Genomic DNA, 20,520 nt, shown 5'->3' on the forward strand with positions numbered 1-20,520 from the left:
TTCAGTGTGATGGAATTCAGAATTTTGACTTACTATTTTAATATTTCAAACTGCTATAAGCAGTGTAATCAATTACTGCTTTTGCAAAAAAAATGGTTATCTCATCTAAATACTCTAAAAAATGGACGTTATTTTTTTATAATTTCCTTTTGTTTTTTAAAATTCATTCATTTTAGAGACAGGGGGAGATATATATATAGAGAGAGATACAGATAGGGAGAGATAGAAGTGGGGGTAGAAGCAGGAAGCATCATCTCCCCTATGTGCCTTGACCGGGCAAGCCTTGGGTTTCAAACCAGCAACCTCAGTGTTTCAGGGCTACACTTTATTCCCTGAGCCACCACAGGTCAGGGTACAGGTTCTTTATTATAGATGGCAAGTAATAAAATGAAAAATCTCAAATTCATTAACTCAAAGATAAAAATAAAATAAAAAGCCTTTGGAAGCAGCAAGTCTTCCCACAGAAACACTAGCGAATAAAGCAGGTTCCATAGTCCCTCCATTTTTCATAACCTTTTCTAATATTTCCTTTTTGATGGAATCAATGAATAACTGCCGTGTATCACAAACATCTTCTCTCAGATATGTGCATTATATATTGCTTTCTTTCAAACAGATACTTCTTCAAGCTGCTCAAGTCTTTCAGCTGCAGCAATTTTTCTTATTTCTTTTACGTGGCATTTCTTCCAAGGAATAGCATAGAAACCAACTTAAATATTCCTTTGCTAGCCAAAAAGTTTCCAAAATGCAATAGCAATGTATCTCAATCAATATTTTAACTTTTCTCTACCTTTTTCATTTCTCTCTCCAATCTTTACTTACTTCAGTTAATTCCTAATATCCAGTTTAATCTCTCAGAATGATCACATATTTCCTTCTATATTACACTAATAGAGAAAAGAGCAAACACATTCTCTTCAATCAGTTAATTAATACTTGCTTGAGGCAGTCTACATATCCCTAACCTTATAAAAATAAGACATTAATCAGTCTCACCTTTTCAACCACTGCAGAAACTTTGTAGTCTTTAGAAAGATAACTCATTGATATTGGGATCTGAGATCTTTTATGTATACAGAAATTTAAAACATATTTTTCTGTTTACAGTAAAATTTAGATAAAAAATATTTTCAAATAAACTCTAAACCAAATAACTTTTTAAAAATAATATATTTTATTCATTTTAGAAAGGAGAGAGAGAGAAAGAAAAGGGGGGAGGAGCAGGAAGGCAGTACAGTGGTACCTTGAGATATGAGTTTTACTCGTTCTGTAACCGAGTTCGTAAGTCAGTCAACTTGTATATCAAATTTCTCCCATTTAAAATAAGTGAAATAGGCCCTGGCCGGTTGGCTCAGCGGTAGAGAGTCAGCCTAGCGTGCAGAGGACCCGGGTTCGATTCCCGGCCAGGGCACACAGGAGAAGTGCTCATTTGCTTCTCCACCCCTCCGCCGAGCTTTCCTCTCTGTCTCTCCCTTCCCCTCCCGCAGCCGAGGCTCTATTGGAGCAAAGATGGCCCGGGCGCTGGGGATGGCTCTGTGGCCTCTGCCTCAGGCGCTAGAGTGGCTCTGGTCACAACATGGCGACCCCCAGGATGGGCAGAGCATCGCCCCCTGGTGGGCAGAGCATCGCCCCTGGTGGGCGTGCCAGGTGGATCCCGGTCGGGCGCATGCGGGAGTCTGTCTGACTGTCTCTCCCTGTTTCCAGCTTCAGAAAAATGAAAAAAAAAAATAAAATAAAATAAAATAAAATAACTGAAATAGATTTAACCCATTACAGCCCTGTGAAACATCCCAAAACCATCCTAAATTATGAAAAAAGACGTTTTTAATTAAGAAACACATAGAGAGGAGAGAGAGAGAGAGAAGGGGGAGAGGAGCAGGAAGCATCAACTCCCATATGTGCCTTGACCAGGCAAGCCCAGGGTTTTGAACCGACAACCTCAGCGTTTCCAGGTTGACGCCCCATCCACTGCACCACCACAGGTCAGGCAAAAAATGCACTTTCTTAACTTTAAACTTAACCTAAGCTTAACATTACATATTTTTCATTTAATCATCACCTGTTTTTGCCCTTTTGGCTACACTTTCGGCACCTTCACTTGCAGGACTTTTGAATAAAAATCTATTCAAAGAGGTTTGCTTTTGCCTGCCTTTTAAAATTTTTCGGAAATGTGACAAACAAGTGTCATTCAGAAGTGCTGAAGCACTACCAGTTGAAACTTTTTCTGGGTGTTTCTTTTCAATGAAACTTGAAAGCTTCTCCCACATTGCCAGCATGTCTTTAATTTCACTTTAGAAATTACTTCCTCTGACTCTGCCTCCTCCTCCTCACTACTAATCTCTTGCAGAAGCTCCATCTGTTGCATCATCTGTAGCTCCTTCAACTACTCAGTTGAGAGTTCCTCATGTTCCTCCACAAGCTCATTTACCTCACCCTCATCTACCTCCAGACCCATCTACTTTCCGAGGGACACAATCTCCTCCAATGCTTCTACCTCACTCTCAGTCTCTGGTTCAAATTCTTCGAAGTCCCTGTCTGTAACATCATCAGGCCATAACTTTTTCCATGCCGAGTTCAAGGTTATTCTTGTAACCTCTTGCCATGCCAAGTCAATAATGCATAAACATATCACGATGTTGTAGTGATCTTTCCAAAACTCTCGAAGGGTTAGATTTGTATTCTCAGTCACCACAAAGCAGTGGCAGATCAAGTGCTTTGTGTAAAGCTTTTTAAAGTTGGAAATGACCTGCTGATCTATAGGTTGCAAGATTGAGGTTGTGCTGGGTGGGAGGTAGAGGACTTTCACAAATTTGAACTCATCGAGAATGTCATCTTCAAGACCAGGTGGGTGGGCTGGAGCATTTTCAAGGATTAGTAATGCTTTCATCGGGAGTTTAGTTTCTTGAAGATATTTCTTTGCAGGACCAAAGACGAGATTTACCCATTCAATAAAAAACTGCCGCGTAACCCATGCCCTAGCATTGGCGCGCCAAATAACCTGCAGTTTTTCATTAAGAATCCTGTGAGTCTTAAAGGATTTCAGAATGATATACTAGCAGTGGCATTACTTTACAGTCACTGCTAGCATCTGCACACAATGCAAGGGTCAGATGGTCCTTCATGGGTTTATGGCCTGGCAGCTTCTTCTCTTCTGCAGTGATGAAAGTCCTCTGGGGGCATTTCTTTCCAAAACAATCCTGTTCCGTCACAGTTGAACACTTGCTGAGGGATGTAACCTTCCTTTGCGATAAGCTCAGCAAAATGTGCAATGTACTCCTCAGCTGCCTTACGTCAGCACTCGCAGCTTCACCATGCCTCACCACCGAGTGGATGCCAGATCTCTTCTTGAAATTTTCAAACCAGCCGTGACTTGCCTTAAACGTATCTTCTGCTGCCTCTTTTTAGGTTGATGGTTCTTTCTTCTTCAAGTCGTTGTAAATAATACGTGCCTTTTTGCATATTACAGTCTCTGTCACTGTATCTCCTGCCACTGTATCTCTCTTTCTCTTTCACCCACACCAGCAGAAGCTTCTCCATTTCTTCATGGATATTTGCCTTAATCGGGACAGACTTGTAGTTCCTTTCACTGGATTTGCGCTTTTGATAGCATCCTTTTGTTTAAGGATGGTACAAATTGTAGATGTATTGCGGTCGTATAGCCTGGCCAGTTCAATCACTCGTACACCACGCTCATGTTTTTCTATTATTTCTTTACTTCTATCGACATCATTCTCTTCTTCTTCTTACCACTGTCATTTACACTCACCTTCTTCAGCCCCATGATAGCACACAAAAAAAGTTAGTAAAAAATGCAAAAATGATGCAAGAAAGAGTACAGTGCACGAGATTCGACTTGATTCTGCGGGTAACGTGAGAAAGAATGATGCTGGTGTTGTGCTGCCAATACTGGACCCATGCCCCAACGTGCCAACTAGTGGCAGCTTCCCAAATCACGACTCGTATCTCAGAATTTCGCTCGGATCTTGAACAAAAATATGGACCGAGTCATAGCTATATCTTAAAAAATTCGAATGTTGGTCTGTTTGTATCTCAAAGTACCACTGTAGCTGTTTCTTGTATGTGCCTTGACCAGGCAAGCCCAGGGTTTCAAACTGGCGACCTCTGCATTTCCAGGTCGACTCTTTATCTACTGTGCCACCACATAGATAGGCAACAGTTCAAAAGGAAAAAATAAAAGGCTTTATTCTTTTAAAGATCCTTGAAAGACATTACAATTCACCTGTTTTCTAAAAATTACTCAAGTTGTTGAGATTTCCTAAGCTCTAAATTGATTGATTCCTTCAGTTCACATCCTCCCACCCATGTACTGCAGTAGTTGAAAACAGAACCCAAGAAATCAAAACTTTTGTTACATATACCGTATTTTCTTGAGTATAGGAAAAATAGAAAGTTCTTTCTTTTTCATCTTTTGTCCTTTGTGAGCCAATTTTCCCCCTAATTAAAATCTGAGCTGAATCTCATGATCCTTGTACTATGCTTTAAAACCACCAAGAACAGATACCATTTTTGAATCTACCTGAATTTAATTAAATTACAAAGGGAAAATGTACTAAAATCTAATGTTCACAAATACTACACGTGATGTGCAAGAATTTTTGAGTGAATCTTTTTTTTTTTACAGAGTCAGAGAGAGAGTCAGAGGGATAGATAGGGACAGACAGACAGGAACAGAAAGAGATGAGAAGCATCAATCATCAGTTTTTCATTGTGATACTTCAGTTGTTCATTGATTGCTTTCTCATATGTGCCTTGACCGCGGGCCTTCAGCTGAATGAGTAACCCAGGGGTCCCCAAACTTTTTAGACAGGGGGCCAGTTCACTGTCCCTCAGACCGTTGGAGGGCCGGACTATAAAAAAAACTATGAACAAATTCCTATGCACACTGCACATATCTTATTTTAAAGTAAAAAAACAAAACGGAACAAATACAATATTTAAAATAAAGACCAAGTAAATTTAAATCAACAAACTGACCAATATTTAAATGGGAACTATGCTCCTCTCACTGACTACCAATGAAAGAGGTGCCCTTCCAGAAGTGCGGCGGGGGCCGGATAAATGGCTTCAGGGGCCGCAGTTTGGGGACCCCTGGAGTAACCCCTTGCTCGAGCCAGCGAACTTGGGTCCAAGCTGGTAAGCTTTTTGCTCAAGCCAGATGAGCCCGTGCTGAAGCTGGTGACCTCGGGGTCTTGACCTAGGGTCCTTCCGCATCCTGGTCCGATGCTCTATTCACTGCCTGGTGAGGCAATGTGCAAGAATTTTTAAGGCTGAGGAAGTTGTTCTCAGGCACAGGACAGAACCAACAAGCCTAAGAATTTAAGATACCAATTATATTAGCTAAGGTAACACCAAGAATGTGAGTACTTCCGTATGATATTTTCATTTTGGTAAGGTGAATGTGCCTCATAATTTATGTAAAACATCCAGCACTGTAATGAATGGTGGCTACAGAGTTACTGTACAATGTCCAGAGATATAACACCTACCTCTCACCTTTTGAGTCAGCATGGCTTGACATGGAGAGCATTAACCTAAGTGAAATAAGCCAGTCAGAGAAAGGCAAGTGCCATTTGATTTCCCTTATAGTATATGGAATCTAAAGAACAACATAAAGTAACAAAATAGAAACAGACTCATATAGAGGACATACTGACAGCTGTCAGGGGTGGGTGTCCCAGTAAAGCTTGAACTCTAAGTGGATCAGGTGTCCCGGATTCGACTTCCCGGTGCAGTGGGACACTCCTGATCAACAGCAGGGCTGGCAGCCTCTTCGAGACTACTCTTGAGGCGGCTATGAGGAATTTTACTTACTGGTTCTGAGACCAATTGCCACCGGAGGAAAGACATGACCGACACACTAGTAGCAAGAATCACACAGGCAGTTTATTACTCACAAATCCTTAAGGCGTGCCTGGGTACAGCTTAATGGGGCCCTGTTGGCATGCTCCTCTCAGTTATCCTTGGTCAGAGAAGCATGGAGACAGTCCATGTTCAATGTTGGAGTCTGGGTGACTACTGCAGCAAGGGGCTCCCTTTGCTTTAGTACCTTAGATTATCACATCAAACCACCTTTTTGGGAGTTCTAGCAGGAAGCTCTTTTTATGTTAATCTACAGAAATGTCGCATCAAGCCATTTTTAAGGTGTTCCTAGGGAAGCCACTTTTTATCTATATATAACTTTGCACACACACTAACTGTGTCTATCATATCTGTACACATTAGATTAATTCCCATCCAGAAGGCTTTTAACATTATATCCTAACTTATTTCTATATATCTTCCATATTTTTCTATATTTCTATTTATTTAGTTACTATAATACTATATTACTGTAACAGAAGGCCTTGCTTAGATGGATGGAAAAGTTAAAGGATTAAGCAAAATAAAAAAATAACTCATAGACACAGACAACAGTATAGTGATTACAGGGGAGAGGGAGAGAGAGGGAGAGGGAGGAAGAGACGGGGAGAGAGGGGGCACAGGGGGCGAGGTGTAAAAGAGAGTAAAGAGGGATACATGGCGATGGAGGAAGACTTGACTTGGGGTGGTGAACACAATATAACATACAGATGATGTATCACAGAACTGTAAAACCTATATAATTTTATTAACCAATGTCACCCAATTAATTCACTGAAAAACAGCTCATTGTAAAAATTAAGGTGATGAATAAACCTTCTAGCGAGCGCGCGCGCGCGCGCACACACCCACACACCACCTAACTGGCGGGCGTGGGATGGTGTGAGTAGAAGTTGGCAATTACGGGACACACCTGAAAATGTGCCATTTCACATAGAATTTTTAATAAGGGGTTTGGACTTCTTTGAAGAACGCATTAAGAAAATGCTGCCGAAGAGAAAATTGTCCATGTTGCACGTTGAAACCGCACGAACATTCTGACTGCATGCAGGGTTGTTATCAGCAGCACAAATAGGTGCAGAAACCAAACTTTTCAGAAACACAATCCCTCAAACGTTACAACATGGTCGGCGCAAATGGCACCAAGCACCACCTCTTCCAACCCCAGTCAGCACAGGAAGTGGGTGGGCCACCGTGCAACATCACCACGCCTTAAAGGAAATGAGTTGTGTCACCACCTCCGCGAGGGCGGCCTTCCTCCCCTCCCCCAAACGGAAGTCAGAGGCCTCCATTCAGTCGGCCTCAAATGGAGACAAAACAATTAACAACAGCAAAAGAGTGGAAGGCACCTGTGCTGCGGCCGCCCGCAACGTCGCCTAGCTTACTGACCTGCTGATGACAGAAGCCGGCAGTGCACAGAGGACAATTCTTTGAGCTCCCTCTTAGACGCATTCACTCTGCGTCGGCGTCTCACAGCTGGACATAAATTCCTCCGCAGTGCTTCATTTTTTTTTTTTAATGTCCGTTCTTTCCGTTTATCTACTCTCTTAACCACCTTCTGTTACCGCAATAACACAGACTCGTTTCGGTGAGAAGAGCGCAATATTTCGCCTGACCCCTCCAGAGAAACGAAGGGATTATTTTGTCCCAATGCGGCAAAGAGGCCTGCGTGATCACGCAAGCGAGTGGCACGTTCGCAGAGCCTTCTGGGGGATGTAGTGTTTTTCACTGCTGTAGGCCTTCGGGGAATATTGGGACTGACATTGGCGACTACTGTCTACTGGCGCCTCTGAGAACGCAAGTTCTGTGTTCCACGGCAGGCTGACCGAGGGTCTAGGGCAGTGGTCGGCAAACTCAGTCAACAGATCCAAATATTAACACCCAAACGGGCCAACACAGAATATCCCTTCTCAGGAACTTGATTGAACTGAAGTTTCCCTCCACCTCGCCCCGGGTTCTAGTCGTCTCGCCCTCCTGAGCCAATCAGAAGCCCGCTAGGTTTCACCCCATTGGGGTAGGAACGCGAGAGGCGGAGCCCAACGACTGCTTCCGCGAAGCGGAGGGAGAGTCGCGTGCGCGTGCACGCTCGTTCCTGCAGGAGCTGTGCGGTGCACGCGCGCGGGTGGGCGGGGCGCACGGGCGGAGGGCGCCGGGCGGCCTGGCGGCCGGGAGCGCGCGCTCGACGCGGCGAGGTCGAGGAGTTAGTTACTTGTGTCAGTAGCTCGGCTGCTGTGGCCACGGTGACCAGGTAGGGGACGGGACGGCGGCAGATGGTAGTCACCTCGGCAGCATGTTCGCCCCTCAGATAACGGTCTGCAGGGCTGCCCGCGTTGGATCCGTTCTTTGCTTTCGCGCCGGGCTGTGGGACCGGGTCGTCGCGGGGTGAGGGCGTTGACCCGGCGGGCGCGGGGAGACGCGGGGGCTGGGGCGGCCGGCGGGTGCGAGCTCTCCGGCTCCCGCCACCCCGCGCCCCTGAGTCCCCGGACCTTGCCGCCCCGCACTGCACCGCCTTCCCCAGCTCCCGCCGCCGTCTTCTCTTCCTCCGGCGGCGGCCCCGGCAGCCCGGCGCCCCCCAGAGGAGGGAAAGTTGGCCGTGGCGCCGGGGGACGGCCCGGGCGCGGCCGGGAGGCTGCGGGGAAGCGCAGGCTGGGGGAGCCGGCGCAGGGAGGGCAAGACGGGAAGGGCTCCTCACGCTCCCGCTAAGTCTGCGCGGCGTCCGGCCCCGCTCCCCCAGCACCCCGAGCCCCCGGCGCAGACGGAGCCCGGCCCTCTTCGCTTGTTGGCTGCGGGCTGCGGCCGGGTGGTGTGGGGAGTGTGCTGAGGCGGCTGGTCCGTGGGTCCGTGCGCTTCCCCAGCGCCCTTGACCGGTCCGAAGAACTGCCGGCTGCGCCGCCGCCCCCGTCACCCCTGCGCCCCCCTCGTCCCCGCAGCCCGCACCGCCCGTCGGACAGCTGCTTTCGCCTTTCTTCCTGTGACGGCCTTGGAGACTGCCGTGAGCAGCGGGGAGGAGGGTCACTCCCACCCTGAGATGCTACTTTCTTTCAATCGTCGTTATTTTTAAGGTCCCAGAGTAGGAGTTTGAGCGTCATGGAATGGAGCTGTAGGAAGGCTGGTGTTGAGTTAAAGGGAAATTAGATTTCATCTTTATTGGCTTTGCTGTAGAAAACCTAATGCATTTTTCTCCTGCCTCCGTGAAACGTGTTAAGAGTATGCGTGGAGTGAAATCTTTGGAGACTTACATAAAGGCTATTTTTTAGGCGATTGGGTGATGTATGTCAGCTTTTAGCTAAATTGGAGTTGCTTTCCATCCGATTTGAGGATTCTGTTCAGTGCCCACCTACTGATTTTTGTTGAGGCGTAAAGTCTTTTTTTCCTGATAAATGGAATGATGTAGCAGTCAGTGTGTGTTGTCGAAGAACCCTTACTGCTCTCTGCAGCGTGATGGTGAAAGCACTAGCAGCCTGGGATCCCCCTCTACACTATGGCTTCTCCTGTAGTCTCAGCGTTTCCAAACAGCTCAATTCCGTCTACCGTAATTATTTTTCAAGTGCCGGGCGCTTCCCTTCGGTGACTCGTTTAGTAAACTGTAATGGCAGGTATGGCACATTTTCTTGGCTTCAGATGGGGAGTTGAAGCCTTAGCCCAGACATTAGCAGCTAACAATGGAAGCAGTTCCTACCATTGCTGGTGAGTTTTGGCTATGACCAATGCACAAGCTATGTGAAAAAACAAACATCTTTCCATAGCTGTCAGGAGTGAAGAGGTGGAGGAAATAGTTTATCATGCCTTTATTTTGGAGACTAACATGAGTATATTAGCTGAGGAAAAAAATGTCAGATTATTTTCTTTAAAGTTGGGGTTTTTTTTGCATGATATATATTTTTAAATTTTATTTATTTGTTTGTTTTTTACAGAGACAGAGTGAGTCAGAGAGAAAGATAGACAGGGACAGACAGACAGAACAGAGAGAGATGAGAAGCATCAATTATTAGTTTTTCATTGCGCGTTGCAACACCTTAGTTGTTTATTGATTGCTTTCAAATATGTGCCTTGACTGCGGGCCTTCAGCAGACTGAGTAACCCTTTGCTGGAGCCAGCGACCTTGGGTTCAAGTTGGTGGGCTTTTGGTCAAACCAGATGAGCCCACACTCAAGCTGGCGACCTTGGGGTCTCGAACCTGGGTCCTCTGCATCCCAGTCTGACGCTTTATCCACTGCGCCACCGCCTGGTCAGGCTTCTTTAAAGTTTTTGATGTGTGGTCTCCCTCTCCATCACCTACCCCCCATTAAGGGGGATGACATTTGTGTTTGGCTGGGTTCCAGGATGAGAAGAAAAGTTTTGGTGAAAGGAAATGTTAAGATTGCTTTGAACTGCTATGATACCATGACTATTCATTTTATTTAGTGACTGTACAGAGAAAATTTCTTGATAATTTTTGTACCCATTAACATTCTGTTGGAATTCATTAAGAGTCTGCTCTGAGCCCTGGCCAGTCGGCTCAGCGGTAGAGCGTCGGCCTAGCGTGCGGAAGACCCGGGTTCGATTCCCGGCCAGGGCACACAGGAGAAGCGCCCATTTGCTTCTCCACCCCTCCGCCGGCTTTCCTCTCTGTCTCTCTCTTCCCCTCCCGCAGCCAAGGCTCCATTGGAGCAAAGATGGCCCAGGCGCTGGGGATGGCTCTGTGGCCTCTGCCTCAGGCGCTTGAGTGGCTCTGGTCGCAACATGGCCAGAGCATCTCCCCCTGGTGAGCAGAGCATCGCCCCTGGTGGGCGTGCCGGGTGGATCCCGGTCGGGCGCATGCGGGAGTCTGTCTGACTGTCTCTCCCTGTTTCCAGCTTCAGAAAAAAATGAAAAAAAAAAAAAAAAAAAGAGTCTGCTGTGAGGATCATAAAGAAATAATGCCACTTCGTAACTGTTCCCAACAATCATATTAAGAAATTGTTCTTAAAAAAAAAAAAAGAAATTGTTCTTGGGTTGTGTTTTTATGTGTATTCATATAAACATTTATCTTTGCACATTTATGGTAATGTAAGTATCTGAGAGCTTAAAAACTTTTATTTGCGGCTCTGGCCGGTTGGCTCAGTGGTAGAGCGTTGGCCTGGCGTGCAGAAGTCCCAGGTTCGATTCCCGGCCAGGGCACACAGGAGAAGCGCCCATCTGCTTCTCCACCCTCCCCTTCTCCTTCCTCTCTGTCTCTCTCTTCCCATCCCGCAGCGAGGCTCCATTGGAGCAAAGATGGCCCGGGCGTTGGAGATGGCTCCTTGGCCTCTGCCCCAGGCGCTAGAGTGGCTCTGGTTGCAACAGAACAACGCCCGGAGGGGCAGAGCATAGCCCCCTGGTGGGCAGAGCATCGCCCCTGGTGGGCATGCCGGGTGGATCCCTGTCGGGCGAATTCGGGAGTCTGTCTGACTGTCTCTCCCCATTTCCAGCTTCAGAAAAATTTAAAAAAAAAAAAAAAAAAGATAAAAAACTTTTATTTGCTTGTTTGTGTACATGTTTTTTAACATACAGCTGTGCCAACATTTTCCAAATAAGCATCAGCTATAAATTCATGCTCTGGCACATTTCACATAATAACTCTACTAAATTGCTCCATGGTGAAGCATCATGAGACTAGTATTTTTTCATGAGAGAGATATTTAACTGTAATGATATGCTGTTTGAGTGAGACAGGTGCTGGGCTCTACCTCTTTGTGTCAGAACCTGTGAAATCATACTGTTTTGTTGGAAGGGTTGTTCAAGTAATTTAGGAACCAAACTGTGGCCCCTGGCATGCCAAGTATGAATTCATGGGTCCTTATCACTGCTGCAGATTTCTCTTTTCCAGATGAGAGGCATGTGTGTATGTGATGAACTTTTTTTTTTCTTTTTTTTATTTAAATGAATTTATTGGGGTGACATTGGTTAATAAAATTATGTAGGTTTCCAGTGCAGAGTTCTGTAATACAGTGGTTCCCCAACCCCCGGGCTGCGGACCAGTACCAGTCCGCGGGCCATTTGGTACCAGTCCGCAGAGAAAGAATAAATAACTTACATTATTTCCGCTTTATTTATATTGAAGTCTGAACGATGTTTTATTTTTAAAAAATGACCAGATTCCCTCTGTTACATCCGTCTAAGACTCAATCTTGACGCTTGTCTTGGTCATGTGACACTCTAAAGGCCGGTCTGTGAAAATATTTTCTGACATTAAAACGGTCTGTGGCCCAAAAAAGGTTGGGGACCACTGCTGTAATACATCATCTGTATATTGTGTGTTCACCACCCCAAGCTTTATTTTCTCATTGCTGTTCTCTACTGTAATTTCTACTCCCCACTGCCACCCCAGTCCTTTCATTACTAGAGAGCTCTTGGGACTGTCTAGGCTTCTTCATTGCTGGTTTGTTTTCCTTGGGGAAATTCTAGTAACTTTCAGTCCAGGATTAGATAGTTCACATTTGTTTGACAAATATTTGGAGTGCCTTTTAAGTGGTGGACATGGTGGTAGGCCCTGAGTACATGTAGAATTATATCCCTTTTTACAAGGAGCATATAGTTTAGTAGAAGACAACTGATAATAATTACAACTTGGTGTGTTCTATGACATCGATAAGCAGACTCTTATGGATGGAAGCAGAGAAGAGGAGGGGTACTTGACCAGGACTTGGGTTCTTGGGGGTAGGGAAATGTCCTGAAATACATTGTAGTGGGATACTTAAGTTAATCTTCAAAAATACATAGGAGTTACCTAGGGTCAGGAAGAGGGAAAGGACATTTTAGACCAGTGCTGTCCTATAAAAGTATAAGTCAAATGTACAGTCACATATGTATTTAAGTTACTTTTAGTAACTACATTAAAAGTAAAAGGTTAATTTTAGTAATGTATTTTATTTAACTTGATACATCATTTCAACATATGATCAACTTAAAGTATTACTGAGATAGTTGATGTTTGCTTTTTAATACTAAGTCCTCAGAATTTGGTATGTTTTTACGTTTATACAACGTCTCAATTTGGACTAGTCGCATTCAAGGACTGGGTATTCAGTAGCCGCAGGTGAACAGCACAGTTTTAGAACAGGGGCTGATAAATTGGTAAGAAACCAAATCACTGATGCCTTGTGAACTGAGCTAAGGAGCTTTCATTTTATCTTGAAGGCTGTGAAATTTAGTGGGGAAAAATTATACTATGATAGAATCAGGTTTGTATCTTAGACCTATCATTGGCTGTGAGTGAATTCTGGATAGAGGGGCGAAACTGGAAGCAAGACCAGTGAGGAAGCCATTCATGGTGAGACATGATGAGGGATGTAGAAGAGGGGGTTAAATGTATGAGAGATTTAGGAAGTATTATCAACAGAACGGAGTAAATAATCAGATTATGGAGTTGAATAGAATGAAGATTTAGGATGATTTCCACATGTCTGTTGTGAGCTACTGAATGGGGCAGGCAAGTGAAGAGAAGCCAACTATCTGTGTCAGATAGATCAAAGAGGAAAAAGGGAAACTATGAGAGATTTGACATAGAAACTGAGGGAGAATAACGCATGGACTAGGAGTGATCAGCGTTGTTTCCTGCCATGAAAAGACCAAGTAAGATAAAGACTTGATTAAGATGTCATTTGAAGGGCTGGAAAAGTGAATAACAAGTTAGAAGTGTAGCTAATTGATTGGAATACAGTATTTTCAACAAAAGACTGAAAAGAAAGAGCATAGGTGGAGGATGGGAGATGCAGGAGATTTAGAAACCTTTACCTGCTTCCCCTGTTTTTAAGTTAAGAGTTTGGGGCATGTTTATGTGGGATTGGAAAGAACCAGTGAAGGGGAGAAATTGAACCTGCAAAGGGAGAGAATGGGAGAGGGAGAGGGGGAAACAGGTGATGGATCGAGCTGAGGATTTGGAGGTAATAGGAGGGCATGGGTTCCAATGCATAGGTAGAGAAATTGGCCTTGGGTAGGAAGTAGTTTTTCTTTTCCAGTGAGCAGAAAGGAAGGTGAAACTGGAGGCAGTGTCAATAAGTTTGTAAATAACTGACAGGCAGGAAGGAGAATGAATTATCTATTAGTTTTGAGTACTTGCTATGAGTGAAGGGGAACATGGTGGAATATGGACGGAGTCTTAAAAAGAATGTAAGTTTATAACAGCTTTTAAGCAAGTGGAGTGGGGGGAGAGGCATGGGTGTAGACTGCATGACTAGGAAAATAAAAAGGGACTGTTAAGCAGTATTGAGGATCTGTTAGAGCAGGGGTCCCCAAACTACGGCCCGCGGGCCACATGCGGCCCCCTGAGGCCATTTATCTGGCCCCTGCTGCACTTCCAGAAGGGGCACCTCTTTCATTGGTAGTCAGTGAGAGGAGCATAGTTCCCATTGAAATACTGGTCAACTTGATTTAAATTTACTTGTTCTTTATTTTAAATATTGTATTTGTTCCCATTTTGTTTTCTTACTTTAAAATAAGATATGTGCAGTGTGCATAAGGATTTGTTCATAGTTTTTTTATAGTCTGGTCCTCCAATGGTTTGAGGGACAGTGAACTGGCCCCCTGTGTAAAAAGTTTGGGGACCCCTGTGTTAGAGGTTGTAGACCTTGTACCAGTTGTGTGGTTGGCATCCTCTAGCAGTGATTACCCTGGGTGTAACTGAAGAAACTCACAAGGACTCATAAGGTAGGTACTGCTTATTTTCCTTGATGTAAGATGAACAGCTGGGGCCTAGGCTGTTTACCACTACTTTACAGATTCCTGCTTGGTAGAAATATTTGAAGAACAGGTGGTTGAGGGAATTAATGATATTGAAGATTGCCTGAAATGAAGAACTTTGGAGTCCAGCCTAGATCATGAGCAGGAAGACTGGAAGGGGTAATTAAATCAGGAAAATGAAGGGCATGAAAGGCTAGAGGTTAGTGTGAAGCTGAAGAGCTCACTTGTGAGGAGGAAGCAATAATATTAGCTTTTATTTATAGAGTATTTCTTGGTGCTAGACACTTTGCTGCCTTATTTCTCATCATGACACTATCTTTAAAAGGTTATTAACCTTATAGTCCTTCCTTTGTCATTCTTCTTCAGATGAAGAAACTGAGGATTAACATGTCTAGAGACAAACACTATCAAGTGATGGAGCCAGGATCCAAAGCCCTTCTATCTTCTCCAAACCGAATTTGCTTAAATAAGGAGAGAAGAGAGAAAATATAGTAATGATGGAATGTGGTAGAAATAACACCAGGATATTTAATTTTGGCTTTCAGATACATAGAATTCGTTTAACAAATGTTTGCTGGACAATAAATATGTGCCAGGAATTGTTATAGGTGCAGAGGTTATAATATAACAATAACAGTGAACCCAACAGACAAGAACCACTGCCCTCATGGAACTTACATTCTAAAGAGGGTGAGACAGACATTAAAATAAGAAAGTGTGAACGCTGAGAAAGAAGATACCTAAAAAGTGCTTCTAGTGATTAACTGGGCTCAAACAATCAGTCAACCAACCCACCCTCCCTCACAAACAAATGAACAAACAAGAGCCTAGCAGCCATTTCTGTATGTGGCAGGGGCGGGGGGCTCTCACACAAACTACATTTTGGGGAGAAGCCTGCACCAAGCGATCTGCCTGTGCTGTTCCTGCCATCTGAGCAGCCCTTGAGTTTCTGGAGTCCTATTTCAACCATTAGGCTTTCCCCCTTCCAATTGAAACTGCACAGCTCTGACTAACCAGTGACTTCATTCTGACCAATCAACACTATGCCTTTTGGATCAGTCAAGCTGTGAGGGTTTTTAGTCCTCATTTGTAGGAGGATAGACCAGTCAGGGACTGAGGGTGGGGATTTTTATCCATAAAAACCACATGAGTCCATATAAGAGTGCACATTCCCTTTCCACCAGAGTCTGAAGACTGCATCTTCCTGGCTGAGCTGAAACACTGAAGATGTTTCCCAGGAACACAGCAGAGCACGTGAGCACAGGTCAGAGCAGATGGGCAAGAAGCAGAGCAGAACTGGGGAGAGTCCTGGCCCCAGGGCTGCCTCACAGCTGTGCTGTTTTCTTAGCTGTTCCTATCACAATTGAGCTGTTTTGCACTGAATGAAGTTTTTTTAACTGCACTCCAAATTGGGGATTCCTTTTGGTGTTTAATTGGTGCTGACAATCAGTTGATAAAAGTTATTGCTATCGTATTTTAGAACAGTGGTCCCCAACCTTTTTTGGGCCACGGACCAGTTTAATGTCAGAAAATATTTTCATGGACCGGCCTTTAGGGTAGGATGGATAAATGCACAAAATAAAATTATGCGACCGGTGTAAAAACTGGTATTTTTAAATATAATTGTCGAACTTATGAGACAAGCGTCAAGAGTGAGTCTTAGACGGATGTACAGAGGGAATCTGGTCATTTTTAAAAAATAAAACATCGTTCAGACTTCAATATAAATAAAACGGAAATAATGTAAGTTATTTATTCTTTTTCTGCGGACTGGTACCAAAATGGCCCACGGACCGGTACTGGTCTGCGACCCGGGGGTTGGGGATCACTGTATTAGAAGGTGATAGATAATGTGGAGAAAAATAAAGTAGGAGAGAGGGACAGGAATGTCAGGGGTATGTGCATTTTAAAGAGGATGATTGGGAAGGACTTGGAGAGAGGTGAGTAAAGATTTGAAGAAAGTAAGGGTGCACAGAAATGTTTTGCATTGGCCCTAAAGGAGAACTGCACTTGGGAGGCCAGTGTGTGGACTAGAATGACTGGAAGTGTATAAGGTGGTGAAGTCAGAGAGATAACTGGGTCCAGAACACATAGGAGCCTATAGGCCATTTTAAGGGTGTGGGTGTTCACACTCTGAGATGAGAACCATTAGGGTTTTGGGCAAAGGAATGACACATGATCAGGTACCTGCTGTAAACAAAAACATCATGCAGCTACTATGTTGAAAATAGTGTAAGTAGGTAAAGAGTAAAGAAGGCCAATTAGGAAGCTCTTAAAAATTCAGCTGAGAGAAACTGGTGTCTTAGAGCAGGGTATTGATGAGAAATGATTGCATCTGGTATCTATTTTTAACATTTTGCTTTTAAAATTTTAGATTTACAGAAGAGTTGTACAGATAGTACATAGAGTTCCCTTAGGCCATTTTTTCTCAAACTCAGCACTATTGACGTTTAAGACTGGATAATCCTTTGTTGTCGGAATTGCTCTGTGCCATAGAGTGTTAAGTAGCAAGCACCCCTGGCCTCTATCTACTGGATGCCAGTACCATCCTTCCACTAGTAACAACTGAAAATGTCTCCAGCCTGACCAGTGGTGGTACATTGGATAGAGCGTTGACCTGGGAGGCTGAGGTCCCAGACTCGAGACCCTGAGGTCACCAGCTTGAGCATGGGCTCCGTGGCTTGAGCACAGGCTCACCAGCTTGAGTGTGGGGTTGCCAGCTTGAGCGTGGGATTATTGACATGATCCCATGGTTGCTGGCTTGGCTGGAACCCCCTGGTCAATGAACAACAACTAAAGTGTTAAAACTACAAGTTGATACTTCTCATCTTTCTCCCTCTCTCTCTAGCAAACAAACAAACAAAAAAAGTAAATGTCTCCAGACATTGCCAAATGCCCCCATGGGGTAAACTTGCTCTGTTTAAGTACCACTGCCATATACCCTTCACCTTGTGTCCCCTAATGTTAATGTCTTAACATAACGAAGGTATATTTTATTTATTTATTTATTTTTATTCATTTTAGAGAGGAGAGGGAGAGACACAGAGAGAGAGAGAGAGAGAAGGGAGGAGCTGGAAGCATCAACTCTCATATGTGCCTTGACCAGGCAAGCCCAGGGTTTCGAACTGGCAACCTCAGCATTCCAGGTCGACGCTTTATCCACTGCGCCACCACAGGTCAGGCCTAACGAAGGTATATTTTATTAAACTAAGACGTAAACACTGATCAAATGCTTCAACCAATCTCCATATTTTAATTGTATTTCACCATTTCTTTTTCTCACTAATAAAATTTTCCATTCCATTGCCTCAACTAGGATACAACATTGCTTTTACTTGTTAAATCTCCTTTATCTCATCCAATGTATGACCAAGAATTCTTTCCTAGTCTTTTAATACTTTTACACTACTGGTCAGTTTTATAGGGTGTTCCTCAGTATCAGTTTGTTGTTTTCTCATGATTAGACTGGGGTTATGAGTTTTGGGGCGAGAATGTCACAGAAGTGAAGTGCTCGTCTCATCACATCATATGGGGGATACATGCCAGGTTTCTTCACTGGAAAGGTATTTTTCCCTTTCCATATGCTGTTTGTTAGCAGGAAGCCACTAAGTCCAACCCACACTCAAGGGGAGGGGAATTATACTCCACTTCCTGGATGGAGGAGTATTAAACAATTTATGGATATATATTAAAACCACCACAGTAATTGCTAAATATTTTGAGGGTAGATAACTTTGAGGCTTTGCCAGTATCCTGTTTCTGCTCACTAATTTTAGCATTCATCAGAGCTGCCTGCAGTAACTACTGCTGTGGTATTCTACAGGTACTTTTTCATTTTCCTCATTGTTCATTAATTGGAATTCTTCTGTAAGGAAGGTTTGTCCCTTCTATTCTTATATATCAGTTCCAATTCATGGTCACTTATTTTATTCTTAGGTGTATTACTTAATGCTATTATTATTCTGTTGCCCAAATTATACCAGCTTTGGCCATTGGGAACTCTTTTAGGGTGACTTCTGTGGCTTTTAGACGTGCTCCTAGCCCTTAGATGCATCAGGCTTATCTTGTATTTTTCCCAAGAAACCTTGGTTCCTTTTATTACAGAATGGTATTTTGAGTTTAAGATCTGGATGCTAGGTGTGCCTGTTGTTACTGGGGTGCCACTTGTTCAGTGTTCTTAGAGGACAGAGTTACGAGATATACTATATGTATGTGTACTAATCTACATATCCACACATACCTATATTTATTTCTCTATATAAACATGAGCATGTATTCATATTGATATCTCTAACTAGAACTATTTAAAAAAATTTTATTTCTATTGTTTTTAGAGAGCAGAAGGGAAAGAGAAACAACTGTTTCACTGTTGGGCAAACCAATGTGTTTCAAGGGTGAAACAAGTGAGTTAGGTTTGCTTGCTTGTATTTTGCCTAATTGGTGCATTGGAGCGTGTACAAGGTGTATCTGTGGAAAGCTGCAGGTGCTTGCCTTCAGGACAGAATATTGCAAATTGTGAATTGTTTGCCTCTGGGGGGAGGGGTGATTGTTTGAAAAAGGGGTATTTTCTACCCCACCTGTTTTGCTGGTGGGGGCCTGTGAGTTCCGTGAGTCCGGATAGTGAGTCTGGGAAGTCTGGAGAGGGGGTAGGTACTTGGGAGCCCTGAGATAGAGGGAAGCAGTTTTTTCCCTGTCTGTTTGCTCATCCCCCACCATTTTCCGGCTCCACAGTTCCTTTACTGTCTGCCCGAATCCAATGTGAATCTGCATGGACATGGTGGCAGCCACTGGCCTTACATTCACTTATTTATGCATTCATTGGTTGACTTAAAAAAAAATTGTTGATTGATTTCAGAGAGAGAGGGAGAGCATCAATTTGTTGTTCCGGTTATTTATGCATTCCTTAGTTGATTCTTGTCCCAGTAGAACCTGAGCTCTAAGTCGATCAGGCATTCCCAATTCAACTTCTCCACGCAGTGGGACCCTTCTGCTTAACAGCAGGGCTGGCAGCCTCTTCAAGACTAACTAACTATTCTTGAGGTGGCTATGAGGAATTTTACTTACTGGTACCAAGACCAACTGCCACCGGAGGAAAGACACGACTGACACACAAGTTAATTGCAAGAATCACACAGGCAGTTTATTACTCACAAATCCTTAAGGCGTGCCTGGGTACAGCGTAAGGGGGCCCCATCGGTATGGTCCTCTCAGTTATCCTTGGTCAGAGAAGCATGGAGACAGTCCATGTTCAATGTTGGAGTCTGGGTGACTACTGCAGCAAGGGGCCCCCTTTGCTTTAGTACCTTAGATTATCACATCAAACCCCCTTTTTGGGAATTCCTAGCAGGGAGCCTTTTTTATGTTAATCTACAGAAATGTCACATCAAGCCACTTTTTATCTATATATAACTTCACACACATACTAACTGGGCCCTGCGCAAAAGGCATAGCCTGCCTGTCATGACTGTACACACTAGATTATTTCCCACCCAGAGGGCATAATCTAACTCACTTGCCTTAATGGCTATTACTATTATATCCTAACTTATTTCTACATATCTTCCATATTTTTTTATATTTCTGTATATTTAATTAATATAACATATTACTGTAACATTTCTTGTTTGTCTCCTGACTGAGGATTGAACCTGTAACCTTGGTATATCAGGATGATACTGACCAACTGAGCTACCTGGCCAAGTAACTGGAAATGTTTTCATCTAACTGGGCTTGATCTTGGATTGGAAATGGAATGTGAAAAGAGAGGAGTCAAGAATGGCTCCACGGTTTTTAGCTAAAGCAACTTGAAGAGTGGAGTTGTTAATAGCAGATGGGAAGCCATAGACAGATCAGGTTTCTGGGAACAAGGGCCACTGCCATTGTGGCCATTCACATGCAGGTTCTCATTGAATTCGGGCAGATAAGTGAAAAAAACTGCGGAGGTAAAAACTGGTGGGCCAT

General features: G+C 43.9%; 2 protein-coding genes across 5 annotated transcripts in view; one reads left to right on the top strand and one right to left on the bottom strand.

The window, feature by feature from the left end:
* HMG20A (high mobility group 20A) overlaps positions 1-7,545 on the bottom strand; it is a 106,263-nt gene extending 98,718 nt beyond the window's left edge. For all 4 annotated transcript variants that reach the window (XM_066278314.1, XM_066278311.1, XM_066278313.1 and 1 more), the window contains exon 1: positions 7,270-7,545. The gene's annotated coding sequence lies outside the window, so the exon portion shown is untranslated. The remainder of the gene's footprint in view (positions 1-7,269) is intronic.
* Positions 7,546-8,033: 488 nt separating this feature from the next.
* Positions 8,034-20,520, top strand: part of PEAK1 (pseudopodium enriched atypical kinase 1) — a 275,077-nt gene continuing 262,590 nt past the window's right edge. The window contains exon 1 of the mRNA XM_066278295.1: positions 8,034-8,128. The gene's annotated coding sequence lies outside the window, so the exon portion shown is untranslated. The remainder of the gene's footprint in view (positions 8,129-20,520) is intronic.

This window comes from Saccopteryx bilineata, chromosome 4 (genome assembly GCF_036850765.1).
Source record: "Saccopteryx bilineata isolate mSacBil1 chromosome 4, mSacBil1_pri_phased_curated, whole genome shotgun sequence".
NCBI classification, from domain to species: domain Eukaryota; kingdom Metazoa; phylum Chordata; class Mammalia; order Chiroptera; family Emballonuridae; genus Saccopteryx; species Saccopteryx bilineata.